Source organism: Ursus americanus, chromosome 17 (genome assembly GCF_024610735.1).
Source record: "Ursus americanus isolate L20-20 chromosome 17, mUrsAme1.1.p, whole genome shotgun sequence".
NCBI classification, from domain to species: domain Eukaryota; kingdom Metazoa; phylum Chordata; class Mammalia; order Carnivora; family Ursidae; genus Ursus; species Ursus americanus.
Genome location: NC_142143.1, coordinates 24,939,344 through 24,961,349, shown reverse-complemented (window position 1 = coordinate 24,961,349; position 22,006 = coordinate 24,939,344). Strand labels below are relative to the sequence as shown.

Here is a 22,006-nt window from a genome sequence, read left to right as displayed (position 1 = left end):
TTGTTCACAGCTGTATCCATACAGTCCAGAAGAGTGGCTGATATATGACAATGATATCATTTATGATACGATTACCATGGTCACCTATTGTTCAAGCCTCATGAGGTGATTACTATTATCATTGCCATTTTACAGATGAGAAAAGAGAAGCCCAGAGAGGGTCATGACTTGCCCAAGGTCATATAGCAAGTAAATTGTGGGACTGTGATTCAAACCTTGGCAGCCTGTCTCTGAAGCCTGATGTCTTAATTGCTAAAGCATGTTGAATATAGGGGCACCTGGGTGGCTCAGCTAGTTAAGCGTCCAAATCTTGATTTGGGCTCAGGTTGTGATCTCACAGTCGTGGGACTGAGCTCCGCAGCAGGCTCTGTGCTCAGTGGAGTCTGCTTGGGATTCTCTCTCCCTCTCCCTCCGACCCTCCCCCTACTCCCGTGCTCTAAATAAATAAATAAATAAATAAATAAATAAATAATCTTTAAGACATGTTGAACATAGAAGCTGCCCAATAAATATAGATAAATCAATGAATAGACATCTTTTAGTCATCTCATTGACACTCTGTTGTATTTAACACTGCAAATTATCTGACTCTTTCATGGGCTTCTCCTCAAATCTTTCATCTCCCTCTATCTTTTTTTAAATACATGCTATTTTTTTAAAGATTTTATTAATTTATTTGAGAGAGAGTGAGCGAGAGAAAGAAACAAATGGGGAGAGGCAGAGGGAGAGGGAGAAGCAGACTCCCCAGTGAGCACGGAGCCCAACACAGGGCTGGATCCCAGGACCCTGAGATCATGACCTGAGCCGAAGGAAGACTCTTCATGGACTGAGCCCCCCAGGAGCCCCTTCTCCCACCCTTGAAATGCTGGTATTCACCAGGCTTCCATCCTGTGTCAACCACTCTTCTTAATACATGTTCTCCTTGGGTTCCATTATTCAGTGTCATGATTAAATGGCCATGCTATACGCTGACAAGTCCCAGATCTACCGTAAATCTCTAGTGCTGACCTCCCCAGAGTGATGGAATTAAGTGTGCGTGGCTTCATGGACATTATCACTTGAGCATCTTTAGGCATCCCAAACTCACCAAACATAAAGTTGACTTAATTTTCTATGTGTCCAGGGGCGCTTGGGTGGCTCAGTCGTTAAGCATCTGCCTTCGGCTCAGGGCGTGATCCCGGAGTTCTGGGATCGAGCCCCACGTCAGGCTCCTCCGCTGGGAGCCTGCTTCTTCCTCTCCTGCTCCCCCTGCCTGTGTTCCCTCTCTTGCTGGCTGTCTCTCTCTCTCTCTCTCTATCACATAAATAAATTAAATTTTTTTTAAAAAAAAATTTGCTATGTGTCCAGTCAGATGAATCCCATCCAGGCTGTGGAAAATGTGCCATTTTACCTTCTCCCCCAAAAATCTTCTTTTCTTGTATCCCCCATCTCAGTCCCTATTACTACCATTTACCCAGTAAGGCCAACAACTTGGCAATCTTAGAATTTCCTCCCTCTCCTCATAGCTAATGTTTGACCAAGTCCTATGGATTCAACCTCTTAACAGTTTTCCAATCCATCCCTTCCTTTCTGTTCCTGCTCCCAGCAGGACTTCTGAATCTCCTTCCAAGTCTATACATTGTAATAGTGTCCTAACTACTCTACCCATGTCTGGTCGCGCTCCCTCACATCCGTTGTCTGGATACCGCCAGCATGAGCTAGCTACAATAGCATTTTGTTCACTCTACACTCTGCAATGGCTCTACCATTCATTGCCTTTCAGATCAAGTTCCAGCTTAATAAAAATCAACCTTGATCTGGCCCTCTCCCACATCCCCAAAATCTACATCAGCCCCTCCTCCTCTCACCCCCTTCACCATCACCTTATGCTTCCGGAGCAGCCAGTTCACCACCTTTCCCCAGTAAAGCCCGCACAGAGCCCTGCTTGTCTCCCTGTGGAGTAGGGATCGGGGAAAGCCAGTCAAGTCAAGGGAGAAGAAGCCTAACTTTTCAGTCTCCTATTTTATTTTGGAAGCCCAGCTGCAGCTCTGCTGTTTCCTGTCACCAGATGCCCCAAGAGCTTTGTAATTCAGTGCTTTTCTGCCTTCTGGGATGCCTGTCATTTGAAACCCAAAGAGTGACAATAAGCGCACTGATGAACCAAGAGAAAAGACGTCTATTTACATGAGATGATTTGCATGAGAGGAAGAACTGAGTCCCTTCACAGGAAGAGGGAGAGGACTGGGGAGAACCCCTGGCCAGCCCCAGGGATTCGTGTCTGAGCGGGGCAGCAACAGAAGGGGGCCAACAGATGATGAAGCCCCTGTTTTACAAAGTCTCTTTCCTGAAGAAGCACAGCTTTTGTGCGTAAGTGACAAAGTACGGCACAGGGCAGGGTCCTCTCCCTCATCTTGGGGGGCGGGGTGCCGCCCAGCTTCAACACACTTAAGCTTCATATTTAGGGCTCAGCACATTGGAGAAACATGGGGCTGCTCTGACATCTGCAGGGCTGGCTGGCTGGGAGTCACTGAAAGATGGCATTCGTGGCCTAGCCTTCAGTGTTATCCCCATGGACACCAGGAGCATGGGTGGTGGAAAGGCACCATCCTCAAATGGCTCAGTGGGCAACAGATATCCATGGGAAAGGCAGTCAGGGCACGGGAAGAAGACATCATGAATGCCCCACGGTAACTGTAGCGGACAGACTTGCTTGCAGTACACCCCCCCCCCCCGGGGACCCTCAAAAATCACTGAGTTAGACCTGAATGGGGGCAGGGGACAAAGCTCTGAAATTTAAAGATGTAAGACAAAGTCCACAAAATGGGGGTTATCACCATTAAAGTGACACATTTCAAGGCACCACTCAGGAAAATCTGAGAAAATTCAGGTTCGTAGCATTAGATTTACTTTAAAAAGTTAAAAAGTGAAGGAATAAGATAACCTAGGAAAACTAAAATGGAATTCCCTGTGGGACTTTCCTTTAAAGCCTTCTCTACAACAAGATAGTTATGATATGTCATCTAAAAGAAATAGCTTATAATTTAGCATGCTGAGATTTTTCTATTAACTCAACAAAGTTTCAGAATGGAACAACACAAAGTTTCCAGGGTTATAGGTCTGAAAGTCAGCTTTATAAAATCAGTATCTTTGGGTAGATAGGCATGAAATCCTGCCAATTTTCCTTGAGCTCATTTGGGAAAGAAGAGGACAGGCATTTTCAAAAGCTTACTCTTAGCGCTGCATTTCCCATGGAGTGCTTGACCCAGTTGTGAAATGACACACTTTCCACAGCCTGATTGGGATGAACACAACTGAACATATGGCACATCAATTCACCCATGGAATGGACGTTGACACAGCCAAGCTCTTTTCCATTCTTATAAGTGATGAGATACTGAGTTTTATTATTTTTTAATTTTTTTAAAGATTTATTTATTTGAGAGAGAGAGCACACACACACAGGTGAGCAGGGGGAGGGGCGGAGAGGGGGAGAATCTGAAGCAGTCTCCCCACTGAGCACAGAGTCTGACATGGGGCTCGGTCTTATGACCTGAGCAAGAGTCAGGCGCTTAACCAACTGAGCCACCTAGGGGCCCCAAGAAAATGAGCTTTAAAGTGAAGCTGATTAGTTATTAAAAACAAACAAACAAAAAACTCACTTTAAAACATCTTAACTATGTTTACAGATATCCTTATGACACCCGGGAGACATGACATGCAGAATCATTCGTTCACTGGAAGATGAAGACTTGGGGAATTACAATGTTTTTCAAACATAAACTTCCAAGTTAACTAAATCCGGAAATCAAACTTCCTATGTGATAGGAATGGTCCAAAGCAATTAACAAAACCTTATGAGATGGATACTGCTGTCATCCTGAATTCATAGATGAAGAAACGGAAGCTTGGCAAGTGTAAGTAACTTGCGTAAGATCCCCCAGCTGGTAAGTGGCAGGCCAGGGATTTAAGGCAACCCGACTAGAGAGCCCGCGTGTGAAAACCAGGGGGAACTAACTATATAGCTTCCCAGTTTCTACTACCTCTTTTCTTTAGCTGGCGTGCAAAGGATGGTTTTGGTGCCACCTCTGATCCCATCTATACCTACTCTTACCTTTCAAGTATCTACCTCCTTCTCTAGAAAGAAAGCCTAACAGGCTTAGCCTGGATTGGTGTCCATATTTAAGTTGTGGGGGTGTGGGCTGGAAAGCCCCTGAGAGGCACCCACCACACCTTAATGAGTTCTTTAAATCAGGACTTGAATAACAACCATAAACAGTAATTTTAGGGAAAGGACAAGCGGGAGGATTACTAGCATTGATGGTCTGCTATGTGCTGAGCACTATGCTAAGAGCTTGAAATACAGAACTCACTTGTTTTTATAACACAAAGACTACAGGAGATTAAAGATTATCGAAGAATCTATCAAAACAGTGTCAGGGTCCCTGGCTGGCTCAGTGGGTGCAGTACGAGACCGTTGATCTCGGGGTTGTAAATTCAAGCCCCACGTTAGCTGTAGAGATTACTTACAAATAAAATCTTTAGGGGCACCTGGGTGGCTCAGTCGGTTAAGCGTCTGCCTTCTGCTCAGGTCATGATCCCAGGGTCCTGGGATGGAGCCCCACATCGGGCTCCTTGCTCAGTGGCAGGGGGTCTGCTTCTCCCTCTCCCTCTGCCCCTCCCCCTGCTAGTGCGCTCTCTCAAATAAATAAAATCTTTAAAAAATAGAATAAAATCTTTAAAACAAACAAAAACACAATTACCAGCGCTGAAGAACAACGACAAGGCTGGACAGAAGATGCCAATAGACAAAAGGGAGCGAGGAAAAGAAAGATGATCCAAAGGAAGAGAACTGAAAAGTGGATTTATATTTTTTCTTAATTTATATTTTGAATAGGTTTTGTATACAAAGGTACAAAATTCAAAAGGTACAGCAGAGGGGGTTTTCTGTATCCTTATTTGTCTGTTTTATGTAGTCAAAATAGTTTATTCTTTGGGACCATAAACTTTTTTTTCGTATGAGTTTTATGGTCGACATTTGTCATTTGTGCCTGCTCCAAATCTTTTCTTTGTACTTCTTTAAATTATGAACTCCTTATTTTCATAGATAGAAACAAACAAAGACAAGACATTTCTCAAGATCCTTTGCTACCAGGATGTAGACATGTGCCTACCTTCCAGCAAACCTCAATCAAGCAAGACTTGGGATATATGCAAGAGGTTGCAAGCACATCATTCTCCTAGTAAATAGGTACGTGGGGGCATACGGTTTTCTGCAGGAATGTAATGGGGTCAGTCCTGGCTTTGTGGCTGTTGAGCCCCACTGGGTAGTCACAGCAGGATTTCCGCTAGAGCACCCTTATCATGAGTGTCTGGACACGTATGTTGTACTCGCACATTCTTCCTGGCTGCTTGGCTTCTGACTCGGTGGCATCCAGGATTTGTTTCTTGGCCTTCACCAAGAATACATTAATATCATGCATTAAATTACCACTGAAATTAGCGAGAGTGGATTCTTTCTCTGAAAGAAACCCTGAAGTTCTGGGAGTCTGGGACTGACTAGATGACCCAGTGGGATTTGAAAGCAGTAAGGATGAGATCCAGGGAAAACACTGGTATCCCGTGGCAAAAAAAAAGTCATGACAACTATTGTAATAGAAGGTGGTGCTATTCCTGCCTCCCTTTAGACAGATGCAGCAGCAGATACCTTGGGATGCCAAAATTACAGTGAGACCACCCCCCTGCTCCCCACTCTCCTCCCTACTACACAGGATTCATCATGGGCACAAAGGAGAACCTGTCCCACATCTCCTGGAACTCTGAGTGAAATCCAGGATATAAGAGTGGGTCAAAGAGGATTTTGGGGTGCCTGGGTGGCTCAGCAGTCAGGCATCTGCCTTCGGCTCAGGTCATGATCTTGGAGTCCTGGGACTGAGCCCCACATCAGGCTCCCTTCTCAGTGGAGAGTCTGCTTCTCCCTTTCCCTCTGCCCCTCCCCCCAACTTGTGCTCTCTCTCACTCTCTCTCTCACTCAAATAAATAAATAAAATCTTTTTTTAAAAAGAGGATTTGAAGAAGATAGTTGAGGTGTTTGTTTGTTTATTTAAAGTAGGCTCCACACCCAGCATGGAGCCCAACACAGGGCCTGAAGTCACAACCCTGAGATGGAGACTTGAGCTGAAATCAAGAGCTGGACACTTAATCAACCGAGCCACCCAGGTGCCCTGAGGAGATTTTTTAGAGGCTTTTGCTCTGCTTTAATGCCTCTCCTCTTTGGACCTCAGCCAAAAGAGGCCAAGCACACACAGCTGGATATTCAGGGGCTGAGCAGAGTTGAGAGAGAGCACCCAGAATAGAGAGCCATCCACTTGAGTCAACAGAACCGCAGGAGAGGGGACTGCAGGGAACCTCCAAAATTCCTGTGCAAGAGCCCTAAGAAAAAGAACCAGCTGGAACAATCTAAAAGGCCCCCTAGGACTCATCAGCTTTAATCATCTGTGGGGCCTGGAGACTAGGAGCCACCAGCTCAAGCACAGTCACGAGCCCCTCTCTCCCTCTCATCTCTACCCTACCTTCAACCTCAGAGGAGAAAGAAGACGACAGCGGGTAGAGGTGAAGGCAAGTGGGGAGAGAAAGAGAAGCCGTAGAAACTCTAGAAGCTCTCAGAAGTTTCATCCAGATGTACGGAAAGATCCTCTTCTCCTCCTCCAGTCTCTTAATGAAGTTTAAAGAATTCTTGGAAAGGAAATACAAAATTGCCCTTTTGTAAAGTAATCTCTGCGCCCAGTGTGGCACTCGAACGCACAACCCGGGGATTGAGAATCGCATGCTTTACCAACTACGCCAGCCGGGCGCCCCCATGTAAAATTGCATTTTGATTATATGGTGAGTTGTGCTCATAGAAGTCCCTGGAGCCCAGGGACAGCACAACAGAAATACCCCCTGCAGTCACAAAGAGTAAAATGTCTGGTGAAAGCAAGGCTCTGGCGGATTGTGGGGGAAGGTGACAAAGGCTATGAAGTGAGCAGCTTCATCTAACTGCACGATAACATTTAAAGAAAAAAAGAATCACAGGCTTAGGATTTAAATTCTCACTTCAAAGCGCGATCAGTGAATGAAGAGGTTTCTGTGACTTCCCTAAAATAGTCTTTATGTCGCTCAGGCAGAGGGCTAATGAAGCCGAAAATCAGAGGCAGAAGTGGATGCTCAAGACTGATGAATTACAAAACAGATTGAATTCGCAGTTTCACCAGGCCTTTCAGGGTACTTGCTGGAAAAAAGTGGTTCTTCCCCGAGCGCCTGGATGGAGATATTTTGTAGGCAACGCAGATAACTCTGAGACTCACAGAGCTCCCGTGCTAACAAAAGCAGCCTTTCCTCCCATTCTGATGAGGTTGGCCCTGTCTTGTTCCAAAACCCTGTAAGTTCATCAAGTGGTCACCTTGCAAGGAGACATCCTCATGGCCCACCCCATCCCTGCTCATTGACTCCAGACACACAACGAGAGTCCGATTCCAGCATGCTCTGAGATCAAAATCAGACCAGGGAAGAGAAGGCTGACATCCCAAAGCACTGCAAGGGTATGGGAGAGAAGAATTCTGAGAGTGTCGGCAAGAGAAGAAAATAATTTTAGATCGGATCAAATTTATATTACAGGTGTCCTCACCGAAACGTCTGGATTCAGCATGCTGGATGCAACAACTAGAACGGGTTCGCACGTCTTGCTTGATTGTCTGAAACGGAGTGTCCACGGGGGCCCACACTCCGGAGACTCAGATGCTCGGTATTCCTTAATGAGAAGGGAATCCAAAGGCTTGAGGAGAAAGGAACAGTAGAGAGGATTCATGGTACCTGATCTGCTCGCCCAGCATCAGAAAGACGAAAACAACAAAACAAAATACCCCACACAGTGGTAAGAAGAGCATTAGCATTCTAGAAAAATACTTGCGCTCTGGAGGCCAAGGATGAGAGTGCAAGATGCTTCCATGGACAAGCGTTTCCTGAAGGGGTTCACCTTCCAAGGGAGCGGGTTCTGATTCCTGAAACAAGCAGAAGGCTTAGGCGTGACTGACAGTGCCTCAGAGATCCCAGGGTCTTTAGGGCTAACATACACAGGCACTAAAATGTTTGTACTTTTTTTTTTTTGTATTAGCTTGTATGACAGCAACAAAATCTAAGTCTGGGGAACAGAGGACTGTCTTCAGTCACGATGATGGAGAATCACAGTCTTCACCCAATTCCCAGACCTGAGGCACCTTCCAGACCCAGGGTCCCTTGAGGAAAGGGAAGACCACATGCCCTCGAGGATGGCCCTGCAACAGCACCACAGGTGTATGCCCACGACTTCCTCCTTTCCTTTAATAAAAGCACTTGGAACCATCTACCAAGGCAGCTGGGCCCTGAGAGAAGGGACTTCAACAAGCCTGACAGGATGATTATTACCTCCTAGCTAATGCTAATCCCCCAGAGGCTCCAAATGCCAGCTCTGCTTAGCTCTGGTCGGTGTAAGCACACTGATGGAAAACAGGTGAGAGCGGGGCGCACTCGCACTAGGACCATTCATGGTGAGACTCGTGGATTCTCGCACGCATTCTATACTGACTTCCTCAGTGCTTGAGTGCTTAGTTGTAGCCGAAGTCCTGGCAGAATAGTCACGCTGGCTCCCTGAACCGTGATGTGAATCTCACTATGGTAGGAAGGGTTAAATGGAAGTCTCTGGAACGATCCCTCTATACTGAAATAATAAAGATGCTTTGTGTATATTAAATCATTTATCTTCACAGTAAGCCTGTGATATAGGATCTATTATCATCCCCACTTACAGAGGAGAAAGCGGAGGTGCAGAGAAGCTAAGCAGTTTGCCCGAGTTGACGTAGCTAGTAAGACTGGATTCAAACCCAGGCAGACCCTACAGTCCATACACCAGGTAAAGATCCCTCGTCAACTGAGATGTTTGCTGCAGAGAGAAGGAACAGAAAACAGGTGGTGGAGGAAGGATGTTCTAAACACCGGCGGTGCCTTTGTGAATATTATAGAAATGAGGGTTGTCGTGGCTGTTCACAGTGAGGGGGGTATAGTGACGTGGGTAAGTACATAGGATTTAAAGCCAGACTGCATGGGTTCAAGTCTCAGATTTACTGTGGAAGACTTTGGGCAAGTTTCTTAATAGAGGGTCAACTTCCCCACTTATAAAATGGTAGTACCTACTTAGTAAAGTTTTTATGAAAATTAAATGAATTCACAGATAAATAAAGTACCTAGAAGGTGTGTTTGCTATTATCTCCTTCCTTGTTTTACCATGTATATTTTTATGCAGTTACCTGATTTTATATTTTATATCCTTTTGTTCTTCTCTTACTATTTTACCTAGGTTGTATTAATGATGATTAACCTCAAAACTTAGTCCACAGGTCATAGAATAACAAGATGAGTTTGTACTAACCTTGAGAAAGAGTGTCCACCAGTCAGAGATCCTGAACTTAGAGCCAGAGTCAGACACTGCTATGACTTTAGCTCCCTCCTTTTGGAGACAGGGCGAGTATGGTCGCATTTTCACAAGGAATAATGGCATTATCTCGGCCTTTAGGAAACTGCACGGCTTGAAGGTAGATTTTCTGTGGATGCTTTGCTGAAAAAGAAAGTATGATCATGGCGAATGTTCAGGGATATTCATCTACAGTTATCCAATTCGTTATACCAGTCACTGACCCAAAAGCTGACGGTAGTATTAAGTGCAGAGTTCATACAGTAATTATTTGTTTAATGACATTCTGATGTGTTTTTTCCAACACCATCAACCAATTCTCCAGTCCCCAGCAGACACTGACTGGGTATTCTACAAATTTAACTCAATCCTGATGCTGTCTACCTGCAGATAAGCGTCCATTCCCACAGGATAAGGGCTCATTCCCACAAGACTTGCCCCCACTTCAGATGCCAATTGAAAGTCTAGGCTTTCGCTTGTGCTTCTGACCAACGCGCTATAAATTAGAGGTTCCCAAAGCTCCTTCCTCAAGTCTGATTTGCTAGAACAGCTCACAGTACTCAGAGAAATATTTGCTTATATTTACCAGCTTATTATAAAGGGTACGAATGGAAGCCAGAGGAAGAGGTACCTGGGGTGAGATCTAGAAGGGTCCTGAGCTGAGGAGCTTCTGTCCCTGTGCAACTGGGGTGCACCACCCTTCCAGGATGTGAGGGTGTTCACCAAGCTCACCAAAACCTGTTGTTCAACAGTTTTCACAGAGCTTAATCTGCAGCGCCCCCTCCTCTCCTTCCCAGAGGTGCATCGGTGGGGCTGAAAGTTCCAGACTTTTAATCACTTGGTCTTTCTGGTGGCCATCCCCTACCCCGAGGCTATTTAGGGGTCCCACCCTAGGTCACCTCATTAACATAAACTCAGGTGTGCTCAAAAGGGGCTCCTTATGAATAAGACACTCCTATCTCTTAGGAAATTCCAAGCGTTTTAGGAGCTCTGTGCTAGGAACTAGAGACGAAGACCAGATATATATTTCTTGATATAAATCACAATATCACAGTTATCCATATCATTAGATTGTAAGTTCCATGAAGACCGATTTTCTCTATTTTTCACCGAAGTATCCCCTGAGCTACTGCAGGGTTCTGCACATGGGATTATCTCAATAAATACTGGCAAACCCATTGGTTTTGAATCTGGTAATAGTATTATCTATTGCTGGATAACAAATTACTACACATGTAGCAGCTTAGAACAACATACATTTATTATCTCCCAGTTTCTGTGGGTCAGGAGTCCAGGCATGGCTTTGTTGAGTCCTCTACACCAGGGTCTCCCCTGGAAGCTATAATCAGTCTTGGGCAGGGCTGCAGTCCTACCTCAAGGTTCTACTGGGGGACGATCCACACATAAGCCCACATAACTCTTGGCAGAAATCAGTTCCCTGTGGATTGTTGTGCTAAGGGCCCTAGTTTCTTGCCTGCTGTCAGTTGGAGATTTCCCTTGGTTCCTGCCACGTGGCCCTCACCGTAGGGCAGCTCACAGTGTGGCAACTTGCTTCATCAAAGCCAGCATGGAAGAGGGTCTGTCAGGAAGAGGGACATTGCAATCTTATGTAACGTATGTCATTACAGACATTCCATTACCTATTGGATCAAAGGCAAGTCATAGGACCCACCCACAGTCAAGGGCAGACAATTCTACAAAAGCACGGATACAAAGAAGCAGGGATCATTGGGCACTATCTTCGAGTCTGTCTGCTTCGAAAATTCGCCAAGAAACATCCTCACCAAATGAGCTAAGCTATAGCTGTTCTCTAAAGAAGGCAGGAGAGTTAATGTCTGAGAAAGGCCGGAGGGGCCTCATTAGCTCAGAGGACTATCTAAGCCCTTGCTGTTGTCAGGTTGCACAGGGAAGCAAAGGTCATCTTAAGATGAAAATATTCACTAATATCAATTTAGTCCCCACTCAAACAAACCCTTCTCCTCTTAATGCTAGTATATGTCCTTGTACGTCTCATCCCGCCAGAGCTGCCTCTTACTAATTGTGTGAGTCTGCAATGCAAAGACGATCAAGCCAATTGCACAGGTGCCTCAAAAGAAAATTATCTGAATAAAAAAAAGAAAGAAAATTGAGTACCAGAGCCTTAGAAGAGGCTCTTGGGAAAACTGATGAAGCCCTCAAATAATTTTGCAAAACTGATTCTTGTTTTGATCGTGTTGGGCAATTTAAGTATAAAATGTATCCTGCTATCTGGGGCGCCTGGGTGGCACAGCGGTTAAGCGTCTGCCTTCGGCTCAGGGCGTGATCCCGGCGTTATGGGATCGAGCCCCACGTCAGGCTCCTCCGCTATGAGCCTGCTTCTTCCTCTCCCACTGCCCCTGATTATGTTCCCTCTCTCGCTGGCTGTCTCTATCTCTGTCGAATAAATAAATAAAATCTTTAAAAAAAAATGTATCCTGCTATCATACCATTTTTGGGATAAATATAATGAAAAAACATCAGCAAATATATCTTTTTTTTTTTTCATTCTAAGAAACTTGTCTGGATGCAAAATAACCTAAGTAACCTAAACTTACATGTAAGAACAAACAACACTGTCCCATAATTTTATTTTATTTTTAGCATTTATTCTGAATTTGGGTCTGTTGTGAGCTGTGCCTGGGTTCAAATCCTAACTCTGTCAATTACTAGCTGTGTGATCTTGGACAAGTTACTTAACTTTTCTGCGTCTCAGTTTACACAAATATAACATGGAGAGGCTGGTAATAATAGTGCCCCATCACCTCCTAGGCCATCACCTACTTTGACCCCACTGACAAGCCTGTGTGGCCAATGTCGAGGCAGGTGCCTTTGACAGAGTGAGTGGCTTGCAGCTGGGCCGAGCTGTCCAGATGTCCCCTTCCTGCCTCCAAAAGGCTGGGCCTCGGCAGCATAAACCAGAGTGGCCGAGTAATTAAGGGCAGGGGTAGCTGCAAGTTTAGGATAACTTCCTCTCTAACCGCTGTTGGAAAAAGTCCATCTAACATGAATCCACCGACAACAAAGACCAAAAATATACTGCACCTTGCAAGATACAAGAGCATATAAATAACTTTCCGAAGGTCCGCAGATAGCAAGTAGTGGATTCAAAGCCAGCTACAAGTCACTCCAAAGCCCAATGTGATGCTTTTTCTCATACACAGCTCTTTGCACAGCCCTGTGGGTTGGAGGATGGGCAGGGAGGACAGGCATGACTGGGGGAAATGCAACAGCGCTCGGAAGGAAAACAAGGGGCCCGATCAAGAGCCAGACGAAGAAAATCATGTCTTACTTCCCCCTCCCTTCCTCACTAACCCTTTCATCTCTTAGCTCTCCTCTGCCTCCACCCCCACCTCTCATGTTCCTCCAGTGGGCTGCTTAAGAAGGGTTTTGAATAGTACCCTTGAGATCTTAGGAAAAAAGAAAGCATCTAACTCAAAAAAGCAAATAAATCGATATCGAACCATCTTCCAGCTGTTCCGTTTGAATAGAGACAGAAGCCCAAAACAAGGTCCAGGAGTGTTAAAGTTCATTTTCAAAACACAGTGCATGCAGTGTTTATTCTTAATAAAGCCGCGGAGCGAGACAGAATCCAACGGAACTGCGGGGGGGTCACCGCTTGGCAGATCAACGACAAGGACATAAGTGGCCGAGTCCACATGCAGGCAAACATGGCAGACTGAGGTGCTGTTTGGGGCTAGGAAGGATCAACAGCACCTATGGAACCTGGGATTCTGAGCATGAAAATGGCCCTTCTTGCCTGCAAGTCACGGCATCTCTGCCTCTGCAGACGTGAAGTAGAGAATAAACCAAATCCTTGGAGGCCACAGTTGGAATGGAAAGGAAAATGCGGCGTTGGTATCCAAGTGGTATTGCCTTGGAAAACAGTCATTGAGGGGAAGGGAAGTATTATTCTCTAGCTGGGGGCAAGGTAACAAGCTGCGACTAAAATCAACTCGTGCCACTGTGGAAATATTTTCATTCAGCTTTGACTGAGAGACTGTAGGTGACACACTCGGCGGTATTTACCTTTGTCTCATTGACGAAGGTACACGGGGAATTCAAATTCCTGGGCTTCTATTCCTCTTCTCCGTAAAACGATGAAAGGGGATTACAGAATATTTACACTCCAGAAACCTCGGAAAAACAAGGAACAATAAATATCATCCAGGTGGGTCAAATATCTTAGTTTAAAAATCTAATCTCCCATAATCCTGATCACTACAGTTTCAATGTTTAAGAGTAAAAAACTCTCCAACACAGGGAGCACCCGGGTGGCTCAGTCGGTTAAGCCTCTGACTCTTGATTTCAACTCAGGTCATGATCTCAGGGTCGTGGGATCCAGCCCCATGTAGGGCTCCCCTCTCAGCTGAGAGAGCCTGCTTCTCTCCCTCTCCCATTGCCCCTACCCACACTCATGTGCACGAATTCTCACTCTCTAAATAAACAAATAAAATCTTAAAAAAAAAATACCTCTCCAATATAGTTAACAATTTATTACACATGTGTTAAAACTTTCAAAAATAGAACTTTTAGGGACACCTGGCTGGCTCAGTCTGTGGAGCATGTGACTCTTGCTCTTGGGGTTGGGAGTTCAAGCCTCATGCTGGGTGTAGAGATTACTTAAAAATAAAGATCTTAAAAATAAAAAAATAAACAAAATCTTTAAAAATATACATATAACCTTTAACCTTGAGTCTATAACGTCTACAAAGTTTGTAAAACATGTTTGTTATTTGTATTAGATTATGAATTCCGTGTATTAGAATGTTATGGGGCCTTAAGATTTTCTTACTGTCTTTGATCATACTCCCTAGAAGCCGAGCTTGAGGCAGGGGTTGGGATGCACACAGTTTACTAAAGGAGTACCCTCGGGAGAAAGGGAGCGAGGGAGGACAGGGCAGGAGCAGGAGCTAAGCAAAGGCAGGGGCTCAGCTGGCGTCGAGCTTCAGAAGGACCCCACAGGGAGCTCGGCAGCATAAACTGAATCTCAGAGTTGGTCTCATCTTGTGGTGAGGGAGTCAGGCTTTCACAGCTCTCTGTCAATTAGCCATTGGCTGCGGGTTACCCCTAGAGATGGGTGTAATTTCCTGGGTGGGGTGGCTCCCTTTGAGCTGAGGGCAATTCTGTGGAGAAGGGGGCAGCCGTGAACACTTCGCAGCCCCCGCTCAAAGAACCGGGGCAGGTGAGCAAGAGTCAGGAAAAGGCGTGTGGCCAGCGCACCAGCAGCAGCCGGTCCGCTCACTGCACCTGCAAAATAAACGCACGTCTAGAACCCCACGAGGCTGGCGTGAAGGGATCTTACCACTGTCGGTATGGTATAGATTTCTTGGTGGTCAGTCACTGGTATTCGCTTCCTCCATTTAAGCCTGTTTCAAATAATCACTTTGGCAGATTCCAATCCAAATACAGAAGGAATCTTCATTTTCCCACAGCTACAGACAAAAACAATTCAAAATGGATGAGTAAATAATATTAAAAATCAAACAGTGCAAAACTGGAAGAAAATAAAATTAAGTATTTATCATCATTCTCAAAGGGGGGTGATTTCTCACGCCTGGAAGTAAGGAGGAAAACAATCATAAAGGAAAAGATCAGCAGTTTTTATTGCATAAACACATAAAACTTCTATCCATCGGGGAAAAGAAACAACTCTTCATAGACGAAGTCAAATAGTAAACAACAATTAGGAAAGAATGTTTCTGCAAATCTGAAAAAAAAGAGAAGTCCTTGACAAATAAAGATTGCTAATTTGGCAAGGGGAGCATTTTCATAGCATGCTGCTTGCTAGACTCTGGAATAAAATCCTCACCCAGCAAAAGGGATTGAAAAGGGATTGAAAAGGGATTAAAATATCCCTTTTCAAGTGCCCCCTGGGACTAACCTTGTACGGTTACTTCATTGTTCTATACCTCAGTTTCTTTATCTGTAATGTGGTGATAATAATAATAATAACAACAACAACATGGAGCTAACAACAATAGTAATAATACCTACCTCTTTTTTTTGTTGTCATTCTTAGGGCTGCAAGAACCAGGTGTTCTATGAAAAATTAATTGCCCGAGATTATAAAAAGAGGGCTTCAAGAGTTAGAAAGAGAAAAGGGAGCTACCATGGGTGACAGAGCACAGGTATCAGGGGGAATAATTGGAACTGGGGTGATAGAGTGAGGGAGTGTATCCTGCTAGCTGCTGCCATGCCCTGGCATGAAGTTGTCCTTGGCAGAGCCAAAGCTCTAGAACTTAAGGCAGGGAGCTGCCAGAGGACCCTTGACACCAATAGAGAATTCCTTCTTACCTACTATGGTAGAGACAAAATCTGTTTCTTCTCAGGCTCCCTTGTTAGATGTGGTCATGCCACCAAATTCTAGCCTACAGAGTATGACAGGAAGTGACGTGTGCCATTTCTGGGCAAGCACCCATTATGTATGGTCACATTCTCCTTTTCCTTTTGACAGCTGGAAACTGAATGTTGGAGACTCCACTCAGACCATGCAGATAGTGATGGGTCTTTTGATAGGGCAGAGCCAGTAGGTGGAGAGAGCTTAAGTCCCAGAATACTCTGTAGAACAGAGCCACCTACCAACCGGGAACACACACACACCAGATAGTTTCACGAGCAAGAAACAAACTTCCATATTGATGTCACTAAATGATTGGGACTTACTACAGTTTGGCCTACCTTGATACAGCAATGTTGAGCTAAACCTGTTCATAAATTACACTCAAAGCCTTTCCTATAGAAACATCGTAGGCATGGCAGAACAGCGACCCTCCCAACACACGGGAGGAGACAACATACACATGTTGAAGGCTATGCGTACAATTCCAAGGCAGTTGCCAAAAGGGTTTGGGCCCCGAATACTTCCCCCTCTTGGCCTACGAAAAAGACTGACAAACTTTTTCTGTAAAAGGACAGAGAGTAGATATTGTAGATGGCTTTGCGGACAACACAGTCTCCGTTGAAACTATTCATCTCTGCCGTTTCGCAGCACAAAGATTGTCCCAGGCAATACCTGAAAAATGGCCATGGCTGTGCTTCAGGAAGTCCTTATTCACAAGAACAGGGAGCAGGGTGTATCTGGCTGCAGGCCACAGTTTGCTGACCCCTGGCCTCCAGGGATCCCTGAAATTCCCAATGTTAGAGAATCATTTGTTTGGCTTATACTCAGAAAAGTTGTTAAAATAGAAATAGGCAGTAAACCAAACTGTAAAAGGTTCCATTCTTTTCGTTGTAAGGACAGCCTTATGTTGCACCTGATTTTCTTTCTTTCTTCCTTAAAAATCTTTAAGATTTTTATTTATTTATTTGACAGAGAGAGAGAGAGCACAAGCAGGGGGAGTGGAGAGGGAGAAGCAGACTCCCCACTGAGAAGAGAGCCCGATGTGAGGCTGGGATCATATCTGAGCTGAAGGCAGACACGTAACAGACTGAGCCACCCAGGCGCCCCTGCACCTGATTTTCTTGAGGAAGCTACACTATAACAGGTTGACATTCCTGATCAAGAGCCTAAAGCTAAACTTTTAAAAAATGATGGGCATCATATTTAATTAATTATTAACTCTTTAACTGCCTAGCTTAAAGCTTTGCAAAATAGAACAGCATCATATAATGGGACAACTGCAGGAAACATACCAACTTTATTTAAGATATTTCTAGAGCAAGTCATGATTGATTGATTGATTGGCCACCATGGTCCAGATGCTGATCTAGGTACTTTAAATACATTATATCCAGGGGCGCCTGGGTGGCACAGCGGTTAAGCGTCTGCCTTCGGCTCAGGGCATGATCCCGGCGTTATGGGATCGAGCCCCACGTCAGGCTCCTCCGCTATGAGCCTGCTTCTTCCTCTCCCACTCCCCCTGCTTGTGTTCCCTCTCTCGCTGGCTGTTTCTATCTCTGTCGAATAAATAAATAAAATCTTTAAAAAAAAATACATTATATCCAATCATCACAGAAACTCCCAAGGCACCTTACAGAGGTGGAAATTGAGACTTAAGAGAGGTAAGCAATTTGTCTAAGACCACCTACCTGATAAACCACGGAGGTAGTTGTGTTTAGATTCAAAGCCTCTATGCTTACTTCGCAGCCTCCTGGTTCAGAAATTAAAGGGCATGGGCAGAGATTTTGATGGAAAACTAGAGGCTAGGGGCACCTGGGTGGTTCAGTCAGTTAAGCGTCTGTCTTCGGCTCAGGTCATGACTTCAGGGTCCTGGGTTCGAGCCCCTCATCGGGCTCCCTGCTCAGCGGGGAGCTGCTTCTCCCTCTCCCTCTGCCTGCTGCTCCCCCTGTTTGTGCTCTCTCTCTGTCAAATAAATAAATAAAATCTTTTTTTAAAAAAGAGAAAGAAAACTAGAGGCTGGCCAGGAGAGGAGGCTGCTTGGTTCTGGACCTTGAGGGATAGGTTTCTATGGTCAAGAGCATCAGGACGAAGAAGTTGGGCCACTGTGTGTTGTTGAAAGGTCATACCATGAACCACTGGCTGAATATTCCAAGTCTGAACTGTTTTAACACAATGGGTAGCCTACAAAAAGCAGATATGAAATTATTACACTTACTGAGCACCTACTACGTGTCAGGCAACACTCCAAATACTTTACAAGGATTTACATGGATTCACCGTGCCGTCTGCACAAGACCCCTTTGAAGGAAGTACTATTACTACCTCCATTTGATGGCTCAGGAACTGAGGCACAGAGAGACTAAGTAACTTATCCAAGCTTTCGAAGTGGCAGAGCTAATGTTAGCTTTGTCAGGCCCAAAGCTCACATCTTGATCCCAATACTACAGTGCTCCCTACAGCAGCTAATAATAAAATTCCATGTCTTGTAATTCTTTTTTCTTTTCTTTTTTTTTTTTTTTTTGAGAGACACAGCAAGTAGGGAGGGGCAGAAGGAGAGAGAGAGAGAGAATCTTAAGCAGACTCCACGCCCAGCATGGAGCTAGTCTCAGGGCTCGATTCCATGACCCTGAGATCATGACCTGAGCCGAAATCCAGAGTCCAACGCTTACCTGACTGAGCCACCCAGGTGCCCCCATTATTATTCTTATCACTGTCCCACACAGCAGGTGCCCAATTCTACCTAGAATTAGCCTGAAGTCATTGCCACCCTTGGGCAAATCTCTCTCTCACTTTTATGTCTCATAGATGTAGAGAGCAGCACGGTGTAATGGCAGGAGGAAGGATGTTGGGACTTGGAGCTGGTCATGGAGATGAATGCTGCCTCTTTAAATTACTGGCTGAGGAATTACTCAACGTCCCTGAGAGTCCATTTTCTCAGGTGAAGAATAGGTTCCCATCGACTTATTAAGGTAATACCATAAGCCCTGTAATACTTCTTAGGTAAGCTGTAATACCTAACAGATAATACCTATTAAGGCGATACCTACGACCATGCCTGGAGCCCAGGTACATATTCCCCCCGTGTCCATTTCCTTCCCTCGCCCATGATTCTAGTCCTGCACTCTGCCTACCCCCAGGTGAGCAGAAATTGCTGCGTTGCATTCATTCTGCTGTGTGGATCTGAGCTGTCGGAGGTCAGCACTCTCCTTTCTTGTGTTACAATTTGCATCCTCTACTTTTGTACGCCCCTCCTCTGAGAATCTCTAAGGACCTGGCCAACTCCAGAGGGAAACATGAACCATTTTTATTCTACTAAGAGGAAAGCTGAGACACAATGCAAAATCAATGGTTTTTCCAGAAAAATTTGAGAGAAATTCCAGATTTTCTTCCTTTCCCACAGTCCTTCCCAGTAATTGAACTGCTCCCCCTGGAAACCAGATGGAAGCAGCTGGCAGTCAGGAACCCCTGCACAGTCTACAATGTTTAGCAGGAGCTGGCTGCGCCCAGATTCTCAGTCATCACATCTTCTGAAACCCCCTCAAACTGCCTCTCCTGAGGGACGGCAGTTTTAGCGCAAGAGTCCATTTCATTGTGAAAGAATTGCCAAGCATGAGGCACACCCAGCCCGTGGTGCTGGGTAAGAGTGAGTGATGTGCTGCCTCTGATTTATGTCCATCTGTCCGTTTGAGAAAATGCTCATTGGTAGATGACGTTAACCTCTTGTATCATCCTCTATTTTTAGCCTCCAAGTGAGTGATGAATCAGGCTATAATCCGACAGTGTGCTTACAGGCACACTTCAGGCAAATTAAATTACAGTGCCTCAGACATCACATACATTTCTAAAGAATAGAGCCAGAAAGCATTACAGCCTCATTTTTTTCCTAAAGGACCCATTATACATCATAAGGTTGAATATGACTCGAAAGTTTCCTCCAATTTTATTTATTTTATTTATTTATTTATTAGATTTATTTATTTATGAGAGAGAGAGAGCAAGGGGAAGGGGTAGAGGGAGAAGGACAAGCAGACTTCCCACTGAGCAAGGAGCATGAAGCAGGGCTCGATCTCAGGACCCCGAGATCATGACCTGAGCTGAAATCAAGAGTCAGATGCTTAACCGACTGAGCCACCCAGATGCCACAAGTTTCCTCCAATTTTAATCAAGCCTCATATGCCCATGCAGCTTATTCCAAAAGCTGGAGAAATGATTTCTCTTGGATATTATTTTGTTGTGAGCTCAGACACTGCTGGTAGAAACCATATTCTCAATCAATCATTCAGATACATATGGGGTACCTACTCTATGACAGGTACTGTCTTGGCACTGGGGAGACAACAGTGAATAAAAGCAAGACATAATCCTTACCCTTGTGGAGCTAGTTTAGTGAGGAGATGTTAACCAAATAATCAAACAAATGGTAAGGGTTGAGCGCTGAAATTACATTATTAGGTCTCTGATTCTGTCTCTCTCCACCCATCTCTTCGCTGTGCTGTCTTCTACTTGGCTTCCTCTTCCAACATCCTCTCCTTATGTGACTGCTATGGCCAACTTGCAGCTCCTGACTACTATGGTGCTAATAAATGATGATCTCAGAGGAACGACTGTCCCTAAAACTCCAGCAAAGCCCCAGAGAAGATGCTGATTGGCTTGGTCGACGTCACATGCTCATTCCTATACTCATACGGAGGCTGGGAAAGGAATAATCTGATTGGCCAGACCAGGTCACGTGTGTATTCTCTAGGTGGGGAAGGGGGGGCAGTGTTAGTCTCCTTGGCACCATATGGCTGAGCAGGATTCCTAAGGCACGGGAGAAGGTAGTTTCCCCACTGAAAGAATGATGGATGAATCAATGTTTGTCCACCAAAATGTCAGAGGGATGATGTTTAAAGTCAGTCAAGTAAAAGAAGAAAAGAAGTAGCATTGTAAGTTATGCTTTTGCTCTCTTCCATCTGGTTCCTCTAAGGGCCAGAGACTGAGCCACACAGCATGTTAGAGAGAGAGAGGCTTTCAGAACCACACACACATGGACTCAAATCCTGCCTCCCTTACATCTGAGTGGCTATGTGGCGTTGGACAAGTCCTCTACCTTCTCTAGGACAGTTTCTTCACTGGTAGCATGAGGATAATAATTCTACCTCCATGGGATTGTTGGGGAGATAAAACGATACCATGTAAACAAAGAAGTACAGTGCTGGGAGAACTGGAGGTGCTTGGTGGATCTGGGTATTTAGAAATCTCCCTGAAGTATCATGTTGTGTAAGTATCATATTGCAGACAGGCTCCTAACTTGTGGGGTGGAGGGAGGGAGTGGTGTTTGGAGACAAAAGGAAGAAGAATATATAAACAAATTAACAAGCATACATTCATATTCTGAAAAGTGCTCTGATGGAAATAAACAGAAAAACCTCCAACAACAAAAAAAATTTGATAATGAGTAGAAGCCTCCTTTAGCTAGGATAGACCAGGACAGCCTCCCTAAGAAGGTGACATGTGAACTGAGTCCTGAAGGCAGAGAGATTACCAGACCAAGAGTTTGGGGAGGGGGCTCTAGACAGAGAGAACAGCATGGGCAAAGGCCCTGAGGCAGGAAAGGGATGGGCATGTTCAAGGAACAGAGGGAAGACCAGTGGTTGGAATGGTGAGATTAAAGAGCTAGGTAGGAAACAGATCAGAAAAGGCCTTCCAAGCCTTAGTAAGAGTTTCAAGTTCCATGCTCAATGATATACCTGGTTAAAATTCTAGTAAGATCATTAGAATTATCAGGTGTAGAATAGAATGGATAAGGGCATGTGAAGGGAGACCAGCTAGGGGACCATTTGATAGCCTGTGATAGACAGTGGGGATGTAGCCTAAGGCAGTGGAAGTGGAGATGGGGAGAAATGGATGGATTAGAGATATGCTTTGGTTGTAGGACCAGGAAGTCCCTGGGATGAATTTGTAGGTGGGAGAGGAAGGAAAGGGAGGAATTAAAGATAAAGCTTGACTCTGAGGTTTGAGCAACTACTTGGGTGAATGTGGGACCATTTACTGAGATGGAGAGGCCTTGGGAAGAAACAGGTTTAAGGTACTGAGTTTGAGGTGCCTACAGGGACCAGGTGGCAGTGCAGTCAGATGAACAAGGCTGGGTCTCAAGGGACAGGCCAGGGCTGGGGTATAAACTGCAAATCATGGGACTAGATGAGATC

General features: G+C 45.0%; 1 protein-coding gene across 5 annotated transcripts in view; it reads right to left on the bottom strand.

The window, feature by feature from the left end:
• LOC123780627 (uncharacterized) overlaps positions 1 to 22,006 on the bottom strand; it is a 75,196-nt gene that overhangs the window by 40,601 nt on the left and 12,589 nt on the right. For all 5 annotated transcript variants that reach the window (XR_015727131.1, XR_015727132.1, XR_015727134.1 and 2 more), the window contains exons 3-11: positions 17,507 to 17,780; positions 16,491 to 16,600; positions 14,781 to 14,910; positions 13,505 to 13,612; positions 10,935 to 11,039; positions 10,092 to 10,198; positions 9,419 to 9,604; positions 7,921 to 8,015; positions 7,643 to 7,789 (exon numbers count right to left, since the gene is read on the bottom strand). The gene's annotated coding sequence lies outside the window, so the exon portion shown is untranslated. The remainder of the gene's footprint in view (positions 1 to 7,642; positions 7,790 to 7,920; positions 8,016 to 9,418; positions 9,605 to 10,091; positions 10,199 to 10,934; positions 11,040 to 13,504; positions 13,613 to 14,780; positions 14,911 to 16,490; positions 16,601 to 17,506; positions 17,781 to 22,006) is intronic.